This window comes from Hibiscus syriacus, unplaced genomic scaffold, assembly GCF_006381635.1.
Source record: "Hibiscus syriacus cultivar Baekdansim isolate YM2019G1 unplaced genomic scaffold, ASM638163v2 tig00111708_pilon, whole genome shotgun sequence".
In the NCBI taxonomy this organism is placed as follows: domain Eukaryota; kingdom Viridiplantae; phylum Streptophyta; class Magnoliopsida; order Malvales; family Malvaceae; genus Hibiscus; species Hibiscus syriacus.
This window is the reverse complement of record NW_024063159.1, coordinates 2,411,992-2,432,239: the sequence shown is the minus strand read 5'-3', so window position 1 is coordinate 2,432,239 and position 20,248 is coordinate 2,411,992. Positions and strand designations below refer to the sequence as shown.

The following is a 20,248-nucleotide window of genomic DNA, read 5'->3' as shown; positions in this document are numbered from 1 at the left end:
TCATTTCCATTTTCTCATATCTCCAGCATTTCTTGCTCTCTTGTTTGTATTTGATCAACCTTGTAACTTGAGGCTCAATAAGTCACCCATCTTGATTCAATTTTTTTCTTTGCTGGATGAGTATAATACTTCAATTGTTTTGAGCACCTCCTTTTCCTTTTGCATTTTGGAGGTTTTCCATTATTCTTGATTGGATTGATCTTCAAGCACTCTGTATTTGACATACTTTGTAGTTCAAAACTTTCATGACTTCATGGAAACTTTTCTTCGTAATAAAAATGTATTGACAATCTTTATTCTTGTGAACAAATATCTTTCACCTTGCCCCTTAATGTTGAGGGTGATCCTTGGTTAGGGTTGAATCAGAAGAAAAATCATTCAGGGTGGGGACAACAAGGATATATATATATATATATATATATTAAAGGATAAATGAAACAATGCCATTCATCTCATACACTGAAACCTTTGTAAAAATAGGTATCTCCAGGGGATGAATATCAAGATTAATTTTACTTACATGAAAAATGTAGTTAATGCATGATATATTTATTTCAATCAATCACTTTCCCCTTCTTCTTTGAGTATGCCCTAATCACTCGAAATTATCATCAATGAGTTGGTCCATGATGCCTCATCTCGTCTCTTCTTGCATTAAGATTAACGGATAACTGAAAGTTTGGTTCTTTTGAGGTCTTTTGGTTTATGATGGTTTTGTGTTTGGAAGGACAAATGTGTGACTTTTAAATTCGTATATATGGTGGAATGTAATATCATCAATCAACTCTACCCAATTCTTTGAGTATGCCCTAATCACTCGAAATTATCATCAATGAGTTGGTCCATGATGCCTCATCTCGTCTCTTCTTGCTTAAGATAACGATAACTGAAAGTTTGGTTCTTTGGTCTTTTGGTTTATGATGGTTTTGTGTTTGGAAGGACAAATGTGTGACTTTTAAATTCGTATATATGGTGGAATGTAATATCATCAATCAACTCTACCCAAAAAGGTAAACATCTAGAGTTGGTGTTTCAAAAATAGGTAGAGACATTTCTTCAGAGTTTCAGATAAATGTAGTGTTAAAATTTGGTTTTGGTAAGGGTCGAGTAATTGGCATTGGATGGGATATATAATTTTACTACTTGCCAATAGATCTATAACTCTTGAAAAATTAAAAGAATATTTATCCACTTGATACTCATAATCTCAAGATTAAAATTTGACTCCTTACTCATAACCATAAAAGAAACACATATTTATTTATTGCACAAAAGGCGGAGAAAGGAACAAAAAACATATTCAAACAAGATGCTGAAAGTAGAAAGTACTACAGTGGTAGATAACAACTTCCACTTATTTATTTATCATGCTTCCTCTATTGTTGTGTGTACTTGGCCCAGGATTTTTATCCTTATTTGCCCCCCATTTCTTGATCATTTCTTGTGTCAAGACTCCTTTGTCGACGAGCGTCTCTATTTCTTTTAACAGTGACCAACAATTCCCTGTTGAATGTCCAGATACTCCCAAGTGAAAATTACAAAAGCTATTTTGATCATAGCAATGGGCATAAGGCTTTGGTGACACCTTCACCAATCTTGGTGTAATATATTGACCTTTAACCAAATGAGGGTACAGGTCTGAGATAGATTCTTGAAACACATTCAGAGTTTTTCTCGCTCGCGAGGCTATCACCTTCTTTGATCGTTCTGAACGACTGAATGCTCTCATGTTATCGAGGGGGTTCTGAATACTCATTTAAGCTATAACTGGGGTAATATTAACCAGATTTCTTAAGTTGTCCTTTGCCTTACTTGTTTTTGGAAAATCTGATACATGTATCTGAAGTGTCTTCTGGGTTATATCTGCCTCATTCTTTCTTAGACCTATAGGCCAATCTCGAATTACATCCATGGGAGCATTTTGATTTCTTTTCCCATTTTCTTGTGCCCGATATTCTTCGTAGGATTTGGTTACATTAGTTTCTGTTGCAACAACGGTTTCTGAACATTGAACCTTAACCCCTTCTTTTATCTTGCATTTTTGAATTGCTTTCTCTAAAGGGTCTTGGAAATTTCCCTTAAGGTTACCAGGAACCTTAGCTGAACAATTTGGAATTCCAGTCTGATTTATCCAAGGAACTTCCTTATAGGTCCAATTCTCATTTGGAGGCCACTGTGATTGATCAAGTTGTGGTAATTGATCTGGCTGAGAGCATTTTTGGATGCAATTTTTCACTCGAACAGTGGAAGGGAGGAAATTGAAATCCTTGCACATTTTTTTTCTTTTTGATCACTCTATAAGGTTTGGCACTATGTTTAACTGAATAAGACCTCACTGTGTTAACCCCAGCTTCTTTCTTGACTTTAGTATTGTCAGAGCCTCTTATCTTGCCATTCTTGATAGCCATTTCGATGATTTCTCCACTTATGATGATGTCAGAGAAATTATTAGGGGCAACCCCTATCATGTGATTAACATAAGAAAATTTTAATGTGCTGATGAACAAAGTAGTGAACTCTTTTTCAGTCAATGGTGGATGTACTTGAGAAGCAACGTCTTTCCATCGTTGTGAATATTGTCGAAAGCTTTCATTGCACTTCATATTCATGCTTTGCAACATTGTTCGATCAGGGGCCATATCAGTCATGTGCTTGTATTGACCCAAAAAAGCTTAAGCTAAATCCCTCCAAGAACGTATTTGAGTACATTTTAGCTGATTATACCATCTGGATGCAGACCCAGATAAAACTGTCTTAGAAACAGTGGATCAACAACTTTTCATTCTCTACATAGCCAGTCATACGACGACAATACATAGTAATATGATATGAAGGGCATGTGGTCCCATTATAATTCTTAAAATCTGGAACCTTGAACTTTGGTGGAATAACCAGGCCAGGGACCAAACTTAGTTCTTTGGCATCAAACCCATAAAATGACTCAACTGTTTCTACAGATTTTATCACCTCTTCTATATTTTCCAGTCGTTGAGTGAATTTTTCCTTCTCAACTGATTTGTTTAGGTCAAGGACCTTATTACAAATACAAAATTCATCAGGTTTCAACTCAAAAGTAGTAGGACAATCAGTGGGGAATGATGCTCCAGCTTGATATGGTGAGTTCTTAATAGCGAAGTAAATCGGTGATTGAATTTCCTGGGGTATAGAGGTGAACTCAGGAATATGAACAGGTGTAACATCCAAAGAATTTATGGGGTTTTCAACAAGACTCTTTCCAGCGGTCTGATGCTTCTTAATCATTTCTTTCATATTGTTCAGTAGATCGATATGAGAATTTGTGATATTAGCTTCAATTTGTGCCAACTTGCTCCTTAATTCCTCTTGTATTTCTTTCTGCTCTATCTCAAATTTGGCTAGTCTATCCTCAGTTTCTTTAGACATTTTTCTTGTGTCGTGCTGAGCGTTCTTGCTTCAAGGAAAAACCAAGATCACTTCATTTGAAATCCTTATTTTAATGAATGTTTTAATGTATTATGACATAAAAAATGCAAAGATGCCAAAGGCAAATGTAAATATGCGAATGTAAAAATGTAAATGTAAATTATTTAAAATACCAGAATAGGACATCCAGTTATATTAAGACTGCCCTTTTCTTTGATATTGAAAATAAATAAACATTATTATTTAATTAAATATGTTTTAATGCATGAATGTAAATTTAAAAATGTAAATGTAAATACAAACGTAAAAAGGTACAAATGCAAAATACAAATGCATGTATGAAAAGGTGTTACTCAAGAGTGATCATCTTAGAACAGATTTCATTGAACGCAAAAGTTTCGGTACATCAAACAAAACTTTACATATAGGGATATATTTTACTCCTAACTTTTCCAAAGCCTAATTAGTTTCCATTCATGCTCAAAAAGTTGAGTCTTCAGTCTGCTTCATCTCCTTGTAAAATCAGCTAAATCTATCATTTAAGAACCATATTGCTTGTCTGGACTGCAACTTCTTCTATGACATTCTCTTTCATCTTCTGTGTCACTTCTCGAAGTTGCTCATTTTCCCTTGTAAGAGATCTTTTCTATCTAAGAAGTTCTTGAACAAGATCTTCATATATGTTGCAGTTCTTTTTCAGCTTGGTGACCCCTTTGATCCACTCTTCTGGGGTACTTCCTAGGCCAGCATTTTGAAAGGTTTGACTGATCTTCTGAAAATCTTCATGCATGGTTTTCATTTTTGTGCTCAATTTCTTGTTTTGGTCGTTCAAGTCCTTCAAATAACATGCTTGAGCTTCATAAAAACCTCCTCCACTCTGAATGCCCTGACTGATGTTCTTACCATAGACTGCTTTTGGTATCAATCTGGTAGGATCTTTGTGTAATACTTTTGGTATTAATATAACTGGTTTTCTATGTGCATTGCTCTCTTCCATCCTCGGAGTTTCCTCAGGATGTCTTTCCTTGGCCGCATCATATTTTGTTTGATCATAAAACTTTTTGTCCATTTACGATTTCTTTCCAATTTGATGAACAGTCTTTCCAGTAAACACCTTTTGATTATGCCATGATCATGCAATGCAAACAAAAGAAATTCATGCAAACAAGTTAGAGCACAATAAAATGAGAAAGGAAAATAAATTGGTTAGTACCAATTAATAGAAATAAAAATTCTATCTATCAATGTATAAATCTTAACCTCATGCTAGTTCCATACTTGTTTGGAAAAATTAACCTAACTGCATGATTTCTAGTTCGCATGCATTTATTCAGGAAAAGGAAATAAATTAAAAGCTAGAGTTTATTTCTCCTTTGTGTATACCTACTGACAAAATTTCGGCATGGTTTCAGATCGGGAGAGTTTATAGGGTTTATTATATGCATGTTTTCAGTTCTAGGAGTAAAGGTACTCGAACTGTCCTTGTTGATGCCCCCTTGGGCTGTCAAACCCTCAATCCTAGTCCATTACAGACTTAAGCGGATCAAGTTCAATTCGAGGGGACACATTTCTTTATGTCTGACACAGAGAATAAATTCTGACGAAGACATAGAGCATATGAACCCCGAAAGCTACTTGCTAGGTCTGACACGGAGAATAAATTCTCACGAAGACATCGCTTTCACTCCCACTTAAAAAAAAGGACAAGCTTGATTAGAAAGCTTTATGTTATGCAATGCAAGTGTTGTGTGTGAGGAGAAATGTTCAAACCTCTAACAGATAAATAAAAATAACTAATACCTGAAAAAAATATTAATAAAATAATATAAAAATAATAAGTAATAAAAATTTGAAAGAAAAGAATTAAAAATTAAATAAATAAATTTTTAATTTCTAATTAATAGAGACAATTTATAATTAATTTTAAAGTTTGACGGTCCCTAGCGGAGTCGCCAAGCTGTCGTAACCGGTTTTCGTCCGGGCACGAATTTTTTACTTGACGGGAAAAGTGATGTGAATAAATGGTTTTTAAAATAATTTGGGAGTCGCCATCGACCTTTTGGATCAGGTAGGTCAAATACCTAAAAAATTATCTTTTAAAAGAGTTTTTAAGAAAACATCAGTTAAAATATAAACTGATATGCGTTTTAACCAAAAAATCATTATTTTTAGAAATAAAAAGGGATTCGTAGTCGGTTACGTTTAGGGAAGGATTAGCACCCCTACAACGCCCAAAATTGGTACTTTTTAATTATAAATTGTCTCTATTATTAGAAATTTAAAAATTCAAAATATATTTAATTTATAATCCTATTATTTCAAAATTATAATTATAAAAAAATATTAATTTATATATTTATAAATAAAATATTTATTTATTTAGAAATATCAGAAAAAGACTTCTAGGTACCTTAAGACAACTCTTTTCTTTGATATTAAAAAATAAATAAATAATTAAAACAATTAATATATAATTTATAAAATAGGATATTTTATTTATTTAAAAATATCAGAAAATGGACATCCAGTTGTTTTAAGACTGTCATTTCTTAATATTGAAAAATAAATAAATATTAAAATAGGATTAAAATAAGTAAAGTAATTAAATAAGATTTTAATAAATAAAAAATTTATAATATATATTTATGGCTAAATAATAATAATATAGTAATAATAATTAAAAGTAAACATATAAAATTAACATATAATGAACAAAATTAAAACTATATATTTAAAATAAATAAAAATTGAAATTAGTGACTAAATTGTAACTTAATAGAATTAAATACCTAATTCATAATTAATTATTTAAAATTTGAGTGACTAAACATGCTATTCTTCTTATTTATTAATTTAGTGACTAAACTAAAATTATATAAAATTCATATATCAAATTAAAATAAATTGAAATATGATGTTCGGGGTTTAAAATATTAATTATTAAAATTAAAGGACTAAATATGTTATTTATCCTAAATATATTATATACAGATAAGGATTAAAATAATATCAAATAAAATTATGAGACTAAATTAAAAAGATCAGAAAATAGTTCCAGTGACTAAATTGCAATGTTACAAATATATGGGGATTGAGGGTATAGTTTACCTATTTGGGAAATTACACATGTACCCTCCCCAAAACGACGTCATTTGGGGAGGGTTTTAAATACCCAAACGGCCGACCCTTCGAGCCATTTATTTCATTTCCTCTCTTTTCATTCTCTCTCTAACTGAGAGATAATGGAAAAAAATGCTCAGTCATCTCTCTTCAACTCCCTCATATGAGGGAAAAGAATTCCGGTCGTCCACTTTACTCCGGCGCCGGTAGCCACCTCCGGTCACCGTTCAAGGTGGCCGGAATTCGGAAAATTATCCCAAACCGTAGATCTCTATATCCTAAGGTCAAATATGATCTCTATTTATCCTAAAAACCCTTAGAATTTCCTAGATCTAGGATTTTACCTTCGAAATCCGAAGGTTTCCGGCGATGTTTCAAATGCCTCCGATGACAAAGTAAGCTCTCTTTTCTCTTCTTTTTTATTTATTTGGTTTGCTGTTGATTGGGATCGTTGGTAGCTTTCTGTCTTCCTTCGTTTTTCTTCTCTCGTCTTTGTTCTCTGTTGTTGTCTCCTTGCTCTCCGTGGCTGTTGGTTCTTCTGTGTCTTTGCTTGCTGTTGGTCTCCTCTTTGTTTTTGCAGGTTCGGTTTTATAGGCCTCGATGAGGCTCTCGTCGGACCGGTCCCAAAGGTGTTTATCGGTGAGTCACCAGACTTCCAATGGTGACTCACCTCTAGAGCAGCGACGTGTATGACCTCGAGATGCTTCTGGAGCATTCTGGTGAGGTGGTGTCAAGGTAGCAAGGCGTCGGCAGCTGCTGGTTGGGTCACCTGGCATTGAAGGTGTCGGCTGGCTGACGAACGGCGGCCATGTGGCCCTAGGATATCATAACCCTAGGGTTTCTGCTGGGACGATCTGAACCATTGGATCAATGCTAGATCCAACGGTGGAGAAGCAAAGAGGCGGCAGCACTAGGATAGAAAACCCTAGTTGGGTTTTAGGGTTTTTGATGGGTTTGCTCAGTTGGGCCATAATTGGGCTCCTGTTTGAGTTGTAATTTGGGCCTGTAATAAATAATAATAATAATAATTAATAATAAAAAAAACCAAATGTAAAAAACTAGTGTCTTCACCTTTCCGATTAAAATTTTCTTTGTTTTAATTGCAGATAAAGAGAGAGATGCCACTCCCCCATAAGCAACTGAGGCATCTGAAACAGTCCAATGTTCAACTTTCTCCTCCAGACAGACGTGCATTCCGGCATTCACGATGGCAATATCATCATCCCTTCTTTGTGCCTGTTTAAATTCTTTGACATATTCAAAGGGCCTAGTCCAAGGTAAGAATATCGACAATAATATTCCATTACCGTTCAAATCCACTTTACGGTAGCCAAGGAAGAAATTTTCTGCCAGAGTTGTTCTAATATTCCCATTGCAGTTAATGATTCGAAATTTCGCTCTAGCGGCCGCCAGAGTGGGTTCATGTCTGAAATCGGACTAGCTGTACACACATTTCCTCCAACAGATGCAACATTTCTTATTTGTGTCCCAGCAAACCACTTCAACTGCTCAATTAAGGCCCTGCATGCTAATGTTTCATGAGCAGGACTTTGAGCCACAACATCTCTAAATAAATTTAAGGGTTCAGTCAGTCGTACAGCGGCACCTATCTCGATCCCATCATCCTTAACATTTAAAACATTGAGTTCAGGAACATGTGCAACGGAGATCAAAACTTGATACGGAATTCGATTCAGCCTCATCTCGACAACGACTTCAGTGTTACCTACTAACAATTTTGCAGTCGGGTATTTCTCCTTCAACTCAAGCACGTATTTAATCGTTAAAGGATGATACCATTTAAGCCCTCCAAGTCCACTCAAATTTAAAGGACTTAATTTCCTTCGTAACAGCACCGGAGGAAAAATAAGTTCTGTATCAGTATATGTGCTTCCATCAACCTCACTGTAAGATAAAGGTTTATATCTTGTACTACAAATAGACCAATCATCAGTGTTTGTATCATGTACAGCTTTCGACCCACAGGAACACTGCTCACCCGTTGAAGGACAAATAAACTCACCCTCCCGAAGGCTAATCGAAGATACATCTGCATATAACACATCATTGGCTTTGGGAAAAACTCGAAATGCATCGACAATTGCTCGGTAACCAGTGCAGCTACACGAGTTTCCAGCAAGCTATTCTTCGATTTGCTGTTCGGTAGGAGGTGTTTCACTCGACCGCAACAATGCATACAATGACATGAGGAATCCAGGAGTGCAGAATCCACACTGGGAGCCACGAGAAGTTGAGAATGATTCCTGCAGAAATATATGAAAATCACAACGAACACTGGAACATTCTTTCCCTTGTTGGAACCTAGTTTATTACGTACTTGAATGGGGTGCAAGCCACGTTTGCGGTTCCCAACTCCCTCCACTGTAATAACATGCATTCCTTCAACGGAATAAAGAGGAGCGAAGCATGCATCGACTGCATAATGCCTCAAATAAGTTTTTCAAAGAGCTTATGTTAATCAGATTCTGAGATCATCGTAAAAATTTGGAAGAAAGAAAGACTCACATGCATTTCTTCATCATTCTATCGTAATGAGAAATCATGACAGTGCAAGCCCCACAACCACCTTCACCGCACCCAAGTTTTGTTCCTGTCGATCCCACATCTTTACCAACAAAATGAATTTTCAAGTTAATTTGAATTTTTAGTTTGTATTTTAAGTTTGATTCAAATTTAAATTTATAAAATTAAAAAATTAAATTTGATTTTGATTTTAAGTTCTGGTTACTTATGTAATTTAATTATTTTTTTACTTAAACTCAAAAATCCTTTTTCTCACGACCCTAAAATTTTTTGGCCGCTTGCTCCCTTTTCTTCTTTGGTTGTAAGCGGCGGAATTAACCTTAATGTAGGTCGTCACTGCTAATATTTTTATTATTTAATTTCTTATATTATATATTTTTGTTTTGTTTTTAACAATTATGTCTTTATGACACGTTTTACTCTGTTTTTATAACACGTCTTTCTCTACGTTTTTTTGTTTACCCTTTGTTTTATTTATTATTTTTCTCAATATTGGACTTGACATCGTCAAGACTAATCAAGATGACGCTTATTTGTTATCATGTTGATCATCCCTACTTTAGATCATCAAATTGATTTGGATACTATATTTGTGTTCTTGGATAGTTTTTTTCGTCGCTCAACTCTAATTTACGATTTGTCAGTGGTCTTCAGTAGATTCATTCCCTTTTATGGTTCGTTTACAAATGCAGTTAGATTTATTCATATCTATATTTTGTTCGATGGTTAGCTTTTTTAGTCTTTTCTTCTTTGAACCTTATTCGATCTAGGTAGCTAGTTTTTTGTGTCAATAGTTATAGAAAAATGTCCTAATTATATTTTAGTTTACGTTTATACTTATAAACATTCATTGTAATTCTTGATATTTAATATTTTTAATAAAGCTAGAGGCTTTCTATCAAAAAATTATTTTTTGATTTCGTCATAATTTTCTTTTTTCTTCTATTCATCATTAGTTTTAAATCTATTTTTTTATCAAATTTGATCTTCATGCTCTTTAACTACTTCAGAATAATTGTGTAGTTACAATTTTTCTTTTTGATAAGAAATTTTTGTTTTGGAGTTTAGTTTTTTAATTTTATGTTTTATTCAATTTAATCCTTCAATTGCAACTTTTTATGTAAATTCTTTCTTCTCATTAATTTCTTTCACTCCTTTATACTTTCATCAATACTTTATTCTAAAAATTTCATATAAAAAATTATAAAATTTACATATACATATGAAAAAGAATATGAAATATATATATATGTAAAGTCAATATGTGTGTGCGACTGCTTAGGGGGCACCAAATTCAGTGGAATTCGGTGCCATAAATGTTTTGTTGAATTTTTTTGGGGCTAATTGCAACTTTAGTCATTACATTTTTAGGGTATTTACAAGATTAATCCTTAAGCTTCAACTATAAATACCCTAGTTCATTTAGCTTCAAAATCATCCCAAATTCATTTCTTCCTTTCAATATTAAAGAGTTTAGAGAGTTCTCTTGTGAGTTGTGAGTGTTTTTGTAAACACCTGTAAATTTTCTCTTTAGTAAAAGATTTGCAGCAGTCCGGAGACGTATGCGTAATTGGCTGAACTCCTTTATCAATTTCGGGTATTATTTTTCCGCTTTTATTTCGTATTCTCACTAATCTGGTTATAGGGAAATTACTCGTACTCAGTTTATTTCCCAACACCTCGTGAATAGTAAAAATTTTGTCGGCGATAAGAATTTGTCGACGGAGGTGTTCTAATACATGGTGGTTAGCAAAAATTGTCAGAAACGATCCAAACGAAGCCAGATTCGAGTGGAAGTGATGGCTGCAGACGAAGGGAATGTGAAAATTGAAAAGTTCGATGGTGCGGACTTTGGCTTTTGGAAGATGCAGATTGAAGATTTTTTGTACCAGAAAAATCTATATCAACCTCTCTTAGGAAAACAACCAGAGTGCATGAAGAATGAAGACTGGGCTCTTCTCAATAGACAAGCCCTCGGAGTTATCAGACTGACGTTATCCCGCAATGTTGCTTTCAACATAGCGAAGGAAAAGACCACGGCAGATCTTATGACGGCTCTCTCCAGTATGTATGAGAAGCTATCGGCCTCAAACAAAGTTCACATGATGAGGCGATTATTTAATTTGCGGGTGGCGGAAGGGGCATCAGTGGCTCAACATCTAAATGAACTCAACACTATCACAACCCAGTTGAGTTCCGTGGAAATTGAATTCGATGATGAAGTTCGAGCTTTAATTCTCTTATCATCTCTACCAGACAGTTGGAATGCTACTGTTACAGCAATTAGCAGCTCGTCAGGAAACAGCAAATTAAAATTCGACGATGTTCGAGATCTGGTATTGAGCGAAGAAATTCGACGGAGAGAATCGGGTGAAGCATCAACCTCCTCAGCCTTGCACACAGAGTCCAGAGGGAGAACTTCATAAAGAAATTCAAATCGTGGTAGATCCAAATCCAAAAGGGGAAAATCAAGAACGGGAAAGAAAGATTTTACCTGTTATAATTGCGGCAAGAAGGGTCACTTTAAAAAAGATTGTCGAACACCGAAGAAAAATACTGACGTATAGGAATCTGCCAACGTGACAGAGGAGACAGGTGATGTCATGATTCTAAGTGTCAACAGTCTGATTAAATTATGGATCTTGGATTCAGGGGCATCTTTCCACTCCACCCCATGCCGAGAAATCATGGAGAACTATGTCAGTGGTGATTTTGGGAAGGTTCATCTAGCTGATGATGAAACCTTGAAGATCGTCAGAAAAGGAGACATCTGATTAAAGCTGCCAAACCATACCACCTGGACGCTAAAAGGAGTGAGACATATTCCTGGCCTCAAAAGAAATTTGATTTCTGTAGGACAACTTGATGGAGAAGGTTATAGTACAACCTTTTCAGGCTGTGAATGGAAGATTACCAAAGGAGCACTCGTCATTGCTCGTGGTAAGAAGACGGTTACTCTCTATGTAACCTCAAATTTAGAGAATATCATTAAAGTATCAGATGCTAATGCAAAATCAAACCTATGGCACCAAAGGCTCGGCCATATGAGCGAGAAAGGGATGAAGACACTTTTGTCAAAAGGGAAGCTGTCGGATCTAAAGAGTGTATATGTCAGACTATGTGAGGATTGTATCTTTGGCAAACAAAAGAAAGTCAATTTTGCAAAGATTGGAAAGACACCAAGGCTGAAAAGTTAGAGTTGGTTCATACTGATGTATGTGAACCATCTCCAGTTCCATCTCTTGCAGGCTCACTATATTATGTCACATTCATCGATGATTCTACAAGGAATGTGTGGGTTTATTTTCTGAAGAAGAAATCAGAAGTCTTTGATACCTTCAGAAAATGGAAGGCCATGGTGGAAAATGAGATTGGTTTGAAAGTCAAGCGGTTGAGGTCTAACAATGGAGGAGAGTACAGAAATCGTAGATTCAGAGATTTCTGCACAAATAATGGGATCAAGATGGAGACAACAGTTCTCATGACACCTCAGCAGAATGGCGTAGTAGAGCACATGAACAGAACTATGAATGAACGTGCAAGAAGCATGAGGATACATGCCGGATTGCCCAAATTTCTATAGGCTGAAGCTATCAACACTGCAGCTTACCTTATCAACCATGGGCCCTTAGTTCCCTTGGATAGTGGAATACCAGAGGAAGTTTGGAGCAAGAAAGAAATAAACATTTCACACTTAAGAGTGTTTGATTGTATTTCTTAAGAGGATATTCTGAAAATGATGTTCAGATCAGTCCTGAAGTAGTTCAAGAAGAACCAGGCACAGCAGAACTGAGACGCTCATCCAGAATTCCTAAACCAACCCAACGTTATTAGCCTTCTTTGCACTACTTGTTGCTGACTGATAATGGTGAACCAGAGTGCTATGATGAAGTAATGCAGGTGGAGGATTCAGTCAAGTGGGAGTCTTCCATGAAATATGAAATGGAGTCGCTTATGTCAAATCAGACGTGGGAATTAGTTGAATTACCACCAGGCAAGAAAGCGTTCCATAACAAGTGGATTTACAAGATCAAAGAATAGCACGATGGGAGCAAACGCTACAAAGCAAGATTGGTTGTCAAAGGTTTTTAGCAAAGAGAAGGTATTGACTACAATGAAATTTTCTCTCTAGTCGTGAAACTGTCTACAATTAGACTGATGTTGAAAATTGTAGCTGCAGAAAATCTACATCTTGAGCAGTTAGATGTAAAGACAGCTTTCTTTCATGGTGATTTAGAGGAAGAAATCTATATGAGGCAGCCAGAAGGCTTCATAGAGGCAGACAAGAAAAACCTGGTATGCAGGTTGAAGAAGAGCTTGTATGGTTTAAAACAAGCTCCTAGACAGTGGTACAAGAAGTTCGATAGTTTCATGAATAGCAGTAGTTTTACAAGATGCCAAGCAGATCATTGTTGCTACATCAAGAAGTTCGACAACAACTTCTTTATTTTATTATTGTACGTTGATGACATGCTCGTTACAGGCTCAGACATACAAGAGATTATAAACTTGAAGCAAAAATTGTCGAAGCAGTTTGCAATGAAAGATATGGGCACTGCAAAGCAGATTCTTGGGATGAGGATTAAGAAAGACACAAAGTCAAGGACTTTGATGTTATCACAAGCTGAGTACATCAACAAAGTACTCTCCAGGTTCAATATGCAAGATGTTAAACCAGTAAGTACACCTTTATGTGTTCATTTTAGACTCTCCAAAGAACAGTCACCAAAGACGAAGAAAGATCGTGCACACATGATGAATGTGCCATATGCCTCAGCAATTGGAAGTATGATGTATGCCATGGTTTGTACCAGATCAGATATTGCTCATGCAGTGGGAGCTGTTAGCAGGTATATGAATAATTCGGGCAAGGTACACTGGGAAGCAGTCAAATGGATCCTCAGATATCTACGGGGTACCACAAACAAAGCACTTTGTTTCAAAGGTGGAGATACGATACTGACAGACTATGTAGATATTGGCTTAGCCGGAAATGTTGACATCAGAATGAGCAATACAGGGTATGCCTATACTCTAGGAGGTACTACAGTAAGTTGGGTTTCTCAACTACAGAAGATAGTTGCTCTCTCCACAACTGAAGCAGAATATGTCACTGTTACCGAAGCCAACAAGGAGATGGTTTGGCTCCAAAGTTTCTTGGAAGAGTTAGGCAAGAAACAAGAAAACAATGTCTTGTATTGCGATAGTCAAAGTGTTATCCATCTAGCGAAGAATCCATATTTTCATTCCAGGATGAAGCATATACAATTGTGATATCATTTTATCCGATCTCTTCTGGAAGATGGGATTTTGAAAATTAAAAAGATTAGTGGAGCTCAAAATCTGGCAAACATGTTAACAAAGACGGTGACTACGGACAAACTGAATTTGTGTTCAACTTCAGTTGGCATGCTAGAGTAACAAGACCAGAAATACTGATGCATTGATCGAGGTATGAAGACAGATTAAAATTAGTCTTCAAGTGGGAGATTATAAAGTCAATATGTGTGTGCGGATGCTAAGGGGGGAATTCGGTGCCATAAATGTTTTGTTGATTTTTTTTGGGTAATTGCAACTTTAGTCATTGCATTTTTTAGGGTATTTACAAGATTAGTCTCTAAGCTTCAACTATAAATACCCTATCCCATTTAGCTTCAAAATCATCTCAAAATCATTTCTTCCTCTCAACAGTAAAGAGTTTAGAGAGTTCTCTTGTGAGTTGTGAGTGTTTTTGTAAACACCTATAAATTTTCTCTTTATTAAAAGATATGTAGCAGTCCGGAGACGTAGGCATAATTGGTTGAATTCTGTTATCAATTTCAGGTATTATTTTTCCGCTTTTATTTCGCATTCTCACTAATCTGGTTATAGGAAAATTACTCTTACTCAGTTTATTTCCCAACAATATATATATTTAAATTGAAACCAGTCAGTACTGTGATATTATAAACATTTAAATTTGAACAAAAATTAAACAAATTTATGTAATTTGACTCAACTTAAATTTATAAACTCGAATCAATTAAAAATCAAATAAAATTTGAATGATAAAATGATAGTTTGTAACTCGATTTGACGTATACTCTTTTTTTCCAAATAACCTAAGGTGATTATACGATAGTATATTTTTAGAATCTTTTTAGTCATTGATAATGTACACTCTCTATAAATATAATTACATGAATATGAGATTTCTAAGGAGAACAATACTCCTTTTAACTACTAATATCTAGATCGTATACTCATTTTCTCATAAGAGTACTCCAGAACTAGTAAGTTTGAATAAGATGGATTTACCTCTGGACATTAACGTATAAAATAGCCTCCTTCGCAGCCTGCTCAATTTCTTCTTCTTTCTTCAAAGAACACATCTTGATAAAGATTGTTCCTTTTTATTCTCTGCGAAAAAAAAAATCTTTACTGAAAAATGCTTCCTTGATGCTTAACCCACAACCAAAGCAGATTTGTTTAGTCTCTTTAGCACTCGCTATTAACAATTATTAACGTGAGTGACGACGTTAAACTGATTTATTTAGCACAATTTCATCATAAATTTTATTTCAAATCCTATAAACTTTCGTTGATCAACTTTTTAAATAAGTAACTTTTTAAATAAGTACAATTTAGTCCATTTTAATATTAATTCGAACTTTACATTTTGCAATTGTTTCAATTTGATCATTATGTGTTGTTTAATTTATTTAAATTTTACTTTCTAATTTTATGTTTGTTCAATTTAATCCTTAAAGGTATATATATACATACTTATATTATATACTTAATAAGTATATATTTATAATGAATTCATAAATATAATATACATTATATATGCATGCATCATATCATTTATCATACATATTATATATATACTTATATAATATATATTATAACATTACATATAAATATATCATATTATCATAACATTCATCATACATATTATATTATATTATATTATATAATATATATTAATATATATTATAATTGTTTCGATTTTTTCCTCAACTTTTGAAATGAATGCAATTCAGTTCATCTTACAATATTTTCCTCACATTTTATAATTATTTTGATTTGATCTCTGCTTGTTATTTAATTTACTTAATTTTAATTTTTAATTTCATATTTTTTCAACTTAGTCCTTAAAATTATATTTGTATCTGAAATTGGCCTATACTTATTTATATTTTTGTAATTTACTTCAAACCCTATAAACAACCTAATAAAATTCATTTCAAATTCTACAAATTCTACATAATCTCCAAACCCTATAAACTTTTGTTCACCAACTTTTTAAATGGGTGCAATTTAGTCCATTTTTATATTAATTTCAAGTTTGTATTTTATAATTATTTCATTTTGATCCCTCATCCATAGTGTTGTTTAATTTATTTATATTTTTGTTTGTAATTTCATTTTTGTTCAGTTTAGTCCTTAACATTATATTTTTATCAAAATTGACCCGTAATTATTTATATTTTTGGTAATTTACTCTAAATCATATACAATTAAAAATTACAATTTGATGTTCATGAAAGGTGAAAAATAATTAACCCAAAAATGACCCGACCTGAAGTCAATCCGTATCCGATAAGATCCAACATGAATCTTGTCTGTCAATGATGCGACCCAATTTGAACGAGATCCGACCTGAAGTTCATCTTAACCTGAACTAACCTGGTATTTAACTACTTTGGACCTGAACCGTGTTGACCTGAACTGACATCGAACCCAACTGAAATTAACCCTGCCTGACCCGAACTTAATCTGACCTGAAAATGACCCAAACTGATTTGATTCGGACTTGACCTGATCTAAATTGAACCATTAAATTGATCTGATACAACATGTATCCGATTTAACCTGACCTAATAGGATCCAACTGAAATATGAACGAAGACCTAATTTCACATTCCTACCCTTCTCATCCATCAACATAATATCTATGTATGTGCCTATATAAAAATGGGTTATCCTCAAACATTATAAAAGCCTGGCCTGACCCTTTGATTAGGCCCATTGTTATAAACTACTTCAAAAGAAGAGGAAGAAACATTCACGTTCTCACCCCCTAAAATTAAGGGATAATGCTGTAGAAAACGTGATCCCATGAGGGTACTTTCCCAGATCTGCTATACCAATAACTCCCTCATCTCATTATAGAATATATTCCTACTTTGAATTTAGGATCTTGATACGACATAAACTTTCTCATATCATAACATTGTCACACAATAAATAGAAGTGTGTTTTTCTTGTTAGAACCGTGCATATGCACTCCACCCATCGACATGACCAAACTTCTTTTTCTATTTTACAGGTTTACACACATCAATTAAGATATTTATCTTCATTATCCTCTTGTATCCCAATTAAATGAATATTATATCATATTTTAAAAAGATATGATAAAATTACTTAATTATTTTACAACGTAAAATTATAAGGAAGATACAAGAACCAAACTACTTCATAGGAACTGTTGTTATTCCTAAAGGTCATTAATTGAGCACCAAAGACTACAAGGATAATTGAGCTTTTATTGTCGAATAGTTGATAGTACTTAGAAAAATTACTACTTTGTAATCACCTTAACTTAAATTAAAAAAAAAACTATAAGGAATATCATGAATGAGCATCGAAAAGTACACCCAATGTAAAGGGATCGTCTACCACCCATCACATGCCATATATTTACGAATGTTGTTCTTATTGACCAAATGTTGATGATACTTGAAATAAAAAAACATATCCACGAAATAATTCTGAAAATTCTTTTGTGTAGCATTGTGATTCGACTCCGGTTATTAAATATCATCTTCCTCGTCATTAATATTCATATTTTTCATAAACAACTTCATTTCTATGATATTGTTAATTGAATCCTAAAGATTTTTTATGAAAAAGAAAAAAAAATAAATGTGCTAACAGGCATAATCGTATCAGAAGACATAAACAATTCTTAGATTATGTCGTAAAAGTAGGTTTCACCGCCTAATTCTCACTAAAATTTCTACTGCAATCATGATAACACTTGAAGTCAAAAACAACATAATGTGTTTTAACGAAACATTAAAAAAACACACACACACACATGGATATGTTAATCTTATCTTAAAATTTTGCATTGACATAAAACTAATATTTTTACTTTTATTTAAGAGAGAAAAATATCCCAAACCAATCCTAAATTGACACAAACATTAGTTGCGAAAGTAGCTTATGCTATTCATTAAAATATTTACTTTTGGTCAAAATATTCATTAATATATTTAAGGAATCTCTTTTGATAGTTACCCTTTCCCACTTGGCATGGAATTCTCATACTTCACCCCCCTATTTACCACTTATGGACATCCAATTTCTCAAATTGATAGCTGATGTTCCTTTTACACAACACCTGAATTTTAACTTGAATGATATTATTATTATTATTATATTTAAAATACTATGAGTTCAAACATACTAAATCGTATTTTATTTTATGATTTCTGAGTAAAGTGGTGTCTTATTAATTTATGCATTGTATTAAAAATTATTATTCATCTTTGAAACCCCTGAAATTTGAGGATAATATATGTTTACACAAATATAACAAATAAGACAACTAAATTAAATATCAATCAACAAATATAATCTTTATATAATAAATCTTATAATTTTTATATTTTTTACATAAATTATTTTATCACTACACTATTTATTTGATTTGATAATAATCTTGTTTTTTATTTTATTTAAATAGTTTGGGGTGATTAAAAGTTATTATCTATTTAGAATCTTTCTTGACCATTAACATTATACACACAGCCTGTAAACAAAGTTGTTCGAAATCAAAATCTTCAGAGAAAACAACACTCCCTTCAACATTGAGTCCGTTTGATGTGTTTATAATAATATTATTATTTTTAAATGAATATGTATTTGACTGAATTTAGGAACTCCTTACGTATCTATTTTATTTCATTTTAATTGTCGGTTATACCAATGGAATGCTGAGGCATGCGAGATTATTGCTCCATAAGCCATTATTAAGCACTTTAGCCAACATAAATCAGTTTGGCGGATAAGAAATCTTTATGTTGCCTCCATAGTATCCTCCTCCTCCATTCTAGAAGCTGAAACTTGTTGCCTCCACATTGGGTTCTTTTCACTCGAATATATACTTAAGTAAAATGTGAAAAAGTGAAAAGGGGTTTATCTATCCATTTGTCCAATTGCTTCTAAAAGTTACATCTGGAAGGTCAATGATATCCGTTTTCTTTAATCCTTTGAAGCTAGAAAATTTTTTAAGGATAAGAGAAAAAATATAAAAATTTGAAGGATTAAAATGTAAATTTATTATAAGGTTCTTGCATTAATGCAAATATCACAATATGCCATTTTGAAAATGCTGATTTTCTCTTGTGTAGCTAAACACGTGATTAAATAGTTATTTTCAATTTTTAATTGATTATAGAAATGGACGAGTTTGCCATGTTCAATGAGCACTGCTGAGCGTCATTAACGATGAATCTTTTAAAATTTTAAATTTTTATAAATTAAATTTACGGTGATCATTGTCAATAATACTCAGTGGTGTTCGTCGAACATTTTAGAATTTTCCTTATATAAATTAATATATAAGACTCAAAGGCAATAATCTATACTGCTGAAAGTGCTTATTTTTGCTAAACTCATACATTTATAGCAAAATTTTTTATTCTCAGCTTTGACTAATGTTAGAGCATTGATTGTTAAATTTTTATAAATTTTAAAAAATTTAATTTTTATAAATATTTTTCATAAGGACTTGACGAGCACCGTTGAGTATCACTAAAGATGAGTAATATTAATTTAATTTATAAAAATTTAAAATTCTAAATGACTCAATGTACACTTATAAATTAGTTAAAAATTAAAAGTAAATTAGTTAAAATAAAATATTTATTATAATTATTTTCCATAATCTTTTTTAGGTAAAATATAATAGTGATCACCTAACTATTGTTCCTTTTCATTTTGACCGGCATTTTTTAAATTTTGTCGATCGGGTCACTAAACTATTTAAATGTATTCAGTCAAGCCACTTGCCATTAACAATTAACGAAAACGCTAACGTGGTAGTAATAAAATTTGTATAATTACACATTTAATCCTTATTACTTACACAATCTATAAAATTGGTCATAATTTTAAATTTATTCAA

The 20,248-nt window shown here is 33.2% G+C and overlaps 1 pseudogene; it reads right to left on the bottom strand.

Moving 5' to 3' along the window:
* The window catches only part of LOC120168074, a 42,032-nt pseudogene extending 26,595 nt beyond the window's left edge, over positions 1–15,437 (bottom strand).
* Positions 15,438–20,248: the final 4,811 nt, after the last annotated feature.